The sequence below is a fragment of the Petromyzon marinus genome, chromosome 41, assembly GCF_048934315.1.
Source record: "Petromyzon marinus isolate PM22_M1 ecotype Great Lakes invasive population chromosome 41, UKy_Petmar_22M1.pri1.0, whole genome shotgun sequence".
Taxonomy (NCBI): Eukaryota; Metazoa; Chordata; class Hyperoartia; order Petromyzontiformes; family Petromyzontidae; genus Petromyzon; species Petromyzon marinus.
Genome location: NC_133707.1, coordinates 3,983,635 through 3,989,310, shown reverse-complemented (window position 1 = coordinate 3,989,310; position 5,676 = coordinate 3,983,635).

Below are 5,676 nucleotides of genomic sequence, written 5' to 3'. Positions count from 1 at the left end.
TGTTGGTCGTGAACGGGAATAGAACTCGGGTGGCCGGGTTCGTCGCGCAGCGCGCTAACCGCTCCACCACCGCTCCCCCCATTAGATCCCCCGTGTAGCCTGAACTGACTGTTGCGGCAAGTGCTGTTAGCGAGCACCTATGAAGGCTGACACGACACACACGAGGTAGTGGGGTGGCCAACACCACGCCCGGCCGCCTTTGTCTCCCCAGTGGTGATGTTTACACACCACACCAGGTACTCACTTAGGGGGAGGGGCTATGACCAGTACAGAGACAATCGTCACTGATATTGGCGGTGAGCGGGAATCGAACTCGGGTCGCCAGGTTGGTAGCGCAGCGCGCTAACCGCTACACTACCGCTACCCTCCCCCCCCCCACACACTTATACAAACACCAATAAAACACACACGCACACACGCACGCACACGTGTTGCGTACACTCCAGCACACACGCACACACCCGCGTAGGTATAAACACGCACGCGTTTCTCAACATCCCTGTGCAGGAGCACACATGCCCATACACACACACACGCACCTGTGTGGGGGGGGCTGTGTGTATATAGGGCTTTGTGTGCAAACACACACACGCCATCATTCACACACTCTACCCAACAAAGAAAGAGATTCCCCGTGTAGCCCTTCTAACAGACTGTTGGGGACAAGTGCTGTTCGCGAGCTCCTATGAAGACCGGCACGGCATACGAGGCGGCCAACACCACGCCCGGTCGCCTTTGTCTCCCCAATGCTGATGCTTACACGCCGAGACAGATATTAATTTAAGGCTGAGTCGACTTAGGGGAGGCCTAGAACCGGTTCAGGTATCCGTCACTGACGTTGGCTGTAAGGGGGGAATCATACTCGGGTCGCAGCGCATAAACCACTGCGCCACCGCTCCCGATGATACCACTCGCACCCTTACACACCCCTACAAGACAAAGTCCCCCCGTATAGCCGTAAACTGTTGAGGCAAGTGCTGTTAGCGAGCACCTATGAAGGCCAGAACGGCACTCGAGGAGGTGGGTGGCTAGCACCACGCCCGGCCGCCTTTGTCTCCCTAGTGGCGATTTTTTTTACGCACCGCAGCAGGTAATCATTTAAGGCTGAGTCAACCTAGGGGGCGGGGACCGGTTCAGATAATCGTCACTCATTTTGGCCGTGAGCGAGGATCGAACTCGGATCGCCAGGTTCGCAGCGCAGCGCGCTAACCGCTACACTACCGCTCCCCACTTACAAAATAAAACAAAGACAAAGATCCCCCGTATAGCCTGTTACACACTGTTGGGGCAAGTGCCGTTAGCGAGTAGCATTTATGAAGGTTGGCACGGCAGACGAGGTGGCGGGTGGCCAAGGACCACACCCGACCGCCTTTGTCTCCCCAGTGGCGATGTTTACCTACCGCACCAGGTATTAATTTGAGGCTGAGTCGTCACACACACACACGCACACGCGCGCACACACAAACACTCCCTGACACACTCCGTCTCTCTTACACGTGACCGCGTCACGCACACCTGCACCATTTCACCCGTAGGGCCGCTCTGATCCCCCCCCGCCCCCCACCCCCCCCAACCCCTCCACCCCCGCCCCCCCACCAGGTGGATGTGGAGGCGGCGCGCGCAACCCACGTGACAGCCGGGCGCGTGCATCGCGCGCGGCACGCAGCCGGCAAACAAGCACACCCGTGATGGTTTCGTGTCGAGACGACCAAGTGGGAGCCCAAGCCACACTGGCAGATGCGAAGCCGAGAGCGGGGATGGAATCGCGGCGCTGCAGGAAGTCCCGCGCACCTGGGGCCGGGAATCTTCAAAGCATTTTACCCGCCCCGACCACCGCAGTGGTCCCAACAGCCCCCCACGTCCCCACCCTCTCCCTCATCCCCCTTTCCACCTCTCACTCTCTTGCTCCATTAGTGGTGCCAGCAGTGGAGCAGGCAACCTGCAGGGCTGCGCCTTTACCTTTTCATATATATATATTTTTATTTGTTTTACTCCACCGTGGAGCCAGTGTCTCCAACGTGGAGCCAGTGTCTCCACTGTGGGGCCAGTGTCTCCACTGTGGAGCCAATTTCTCCACTGTGGAAACCAGTGTCTCCAACGTGGAGCCAGTATCTCCACTGTGGGGCCAGTTTCTCCAACATGGAGCCAGTGTCTCCACCGTGGAACTAGTGTCTCCACGGTGGAGCCAGTCTGTCCACCGTGGAACCGGTGTCTCCACGGTGGAGCCAGTCTGGCCACCGTGGAACCAGTGTCTCCACGGTGGAGCCAGTGTCTCCACCGTGGAAACCAGTGTCCCCACCATGGAGCCAGTTTCTCCTCCGTGGAGCCAGTTTATTTACCATGGAAACCAGTCCCTCCAGCATGGAGCCAGTGTCTCCACCGTGGAGCCAGGGCGTGCGGCGGGCACAGCTGCACAGGGCAGAACGTTCGCTCGGCATGTGATCGAGGCAGACAAATTATTATTTTTTTGGTGGCGATGTCGTCGACGAGATAAACGGTTCATTCCACAGGATATGCGTGGGGGGGGGAGGGGGGGGATGCGCAGCGTAACATTTCTCAGCGTCGCGCGGAGGGCGTCACTCAGGATGGGAAGTGGCGATGGAGGGGCGCCTGTCAAAGACAACAGGCGATGCCACAGAGGTTATTTCCTGCTGGCCGACTTTAAGAAGAAACTCAATCAGGGATGAGGCAAGGCGAGGGGGTGGGTGGGTGGGGGGGTGACTAAGGGGTCAGAGTCGCTGAGCCGGCGTCATTGAGAACCTTGCGTTCGAATCCACGTTTCGGCCACCGCTTGTGATTTTAAACACCGGGTCTCTGACAACTGTGGCGGTTGAGTTGATGGCCTCAGCCCGGGCGCCAATGCTTGAACTACAACAACAACAACACAAGCCAATTCAATCCGAGTCCTATGTTAATTTGGCAAAAATTCCAGCCGCGAGAATTAAAACGTCACGCTGACTTGCGGATGCGACGAACCTCAACCGTCATTGGCAGAGCCTAGTGGGGAAGTTGCTGCTCTCTACCGTCTGGACCAGGAGGGGGGGGGGGAGTCACTTGAAAGGTCCTCGGGGGGTAGCTCTATCTTATCCAATTCCGTGGGCCGTTATCCACCACGGAATGGATGCCCGGCTCTGCGCGAGAGAGGCGAATGGCGCGACGCGGAGAACACAATCGGAGATAGAATTTGGGTAAAATGGCACGGTAATTATTTGAGTAATAGGACACTGGATATCACGGCACAGCTCTCGTGTCACTTTTTGGGTTGGCCGTATTTCCACGTCCGTCCGGTGTGTGTGTGTGTGTGTCCATCGGCCCGTTCGGTATTTGTTATCGTGATAGCTTGGGAACCATCATCGCTTCTAGCGACGTTCCCTGGCCATCACTGTTCCACAAAAGCTGTATTTAACAGATTATAAATATTGTTTTCGGGACGTTTTTAAGTGGTAAGGTGGTTGAGGGTCATCTGACATGAAGTTGTGAGCCGCATATGACTCGCGGGCTGTAGGTTCCCTTCCCCTCATGCCTTAGATGAACAATATCACCTCCACATATGTGCATTATTTCTAGATTTGAAGCTTTCGTGACTTGCAAGGATTCATACTCTTTGTTTTTTTTTCGGTAAAGTCACGTAGGTAAAATAAAATAAATGAAAGCAACACAAGCTTCCGTCTTCAGGTGGAAACCGTGTGCATTACTCAAGTTTACGAGACTGACTGTTGCGTCTCGTTCACAGTGTGTTCAACCACCACCGACACTGCCGATCACAACTACACACTCACTCACTAACCTACTCACTCACCCATTCACCCACTCGCTCACACGTTCAACCACCATGCTGCAGTTCGTAACACACTCACCTGCTCACCCACCCAATCACTCACCCATTCACTCACCCATTCACAAACCTGTCAACCCCTTATCGGTGCCCTACCTTATTACAGACCAATTCAGACCTTATTGGTCACCGCGTGCCCTTAGAAATTTCAACGTCCATCCTACAAAGTCCAATCACAATGGAGAAAAACACAAATAGACGAAAAAAAAATTGCCCGAATTGAAACGGCTGTACGCCGTATGTACTTGAAAACAAAATTCCCTGTACAAGAATGCGGGGTAAATTGTATAGGTGAACAGGTGTGCATTTTACTCACCAACTCACCCACCCACTCAACCCACTCACTCACCCAGTCACTCACCACACTGTACGTCACAAACAATCTGCTTCTTTCTTCGCATTGCTCGACATTTTCGACATCAACTTTCCATCCTTGGCACTCGCACCTCCGATTAGCGCGGTTCACTACGTACGGTGCGAAATAAGTTCAACATACATACGTTCACACGCCCCCTCCCTACCCACCCAACAATCCCTGGGCGGCCGCTCCACCCGCCCCTCGGCACCCTGCCCGCTCCACCCTGGGTCCGCGAGTGATGGTGCTGAAGTTGTGCAGAGCCCGCTGAGCAGGTGCCATTACCCAAACGTCGCCGATTTTTAAATATATATTTTTATTTCAAGGCCACAATGGTTATTGGCGAGTGTGTTTGTGGTTTTCAAATAAAGGGAACTCCTTAGAACCACCCCCCCCCCACACCTCTAGGGTGTAATTGGTCTTTTGTTCCACACTGGCCGGACGTTTTGCATGGGAGGGCACCGGTGACTAACATGGAAAAAAAAGCAGTTTAGTTTTATTGTAGATATTTTTTGAGCGATTCGTTTACCTTGTACTCCAATCGTGGCCTTTTTGTATTTGTTGTTGTAACGTTCTGACCTTCTCCTACTGCACATCTGTGAAGAGAAACAATCACTTTTATAGCTCATCGGATTCCTTCTGCAGTAAATCAATATTCTAACCATTCTGATTTCTGACTCGGGAACATCACTAGTGGTGTGCACGGGATCAAGCCGTGGCCAAAACCGCGTCGCGTTCTTTCCTCGGGCGGCTCCCGAGTCCGTAGTTGGTGGATTTCTTATTTTTTTTTTTAAATCAGGCTCGGAAATCGGCCTATTGCTTTTAATTTGCCTGAGTTTCGCGACTCTTGTTCACCCTAAACTAAACTTTTTAGTTTATCTCGCCAGGTAAGGCCCACTGAGCTATAGCTCTTTTTTAAGGAGCGCCCTGTGTCTATCGTGAATGATCGCTCAGCGAAGTGGCTTCTCGTGTGGAGATGTACAGCAGCCAAATATTGTCAGCGCGCGTGATGTTGATTCTTAATGTGGAGGGGGAAATCGGAGGACCCAGAGAAAAATCCACGCGACCACGGGGAGACTGAGAGGCATGCAAGCCCCAAATGTACAGCTGGCGTCAGGGTCGGAATCGAACCCACGACCTCCCTGCATACCGGGCGAGGTAGTTAACATTTCATAGCCACCGTGATGATGATGAGAGACACGCAAACTCAAAATATACAGCAGCAGGCGTCAGGGTCGGGATCGAACCCACGAACCTTCTGCATACCAGGCGAGGTAGTTAACGTCTCATAGCCACCGTGATGATGATGAGAGACACGCAAACTCCAAATATACAGCAGCAGGCGTCAGGGTCAGGATCGAACCCACGACCTCCCGCATACCAGGCGATGTAGTTAACATCTCATAGCCACCACGGCGCCACGGCAGACATCTCGCCACCCGTGGTAGGGTCCGGGTGAACTTTCCCTCGAAAAAGAGGCAACGAA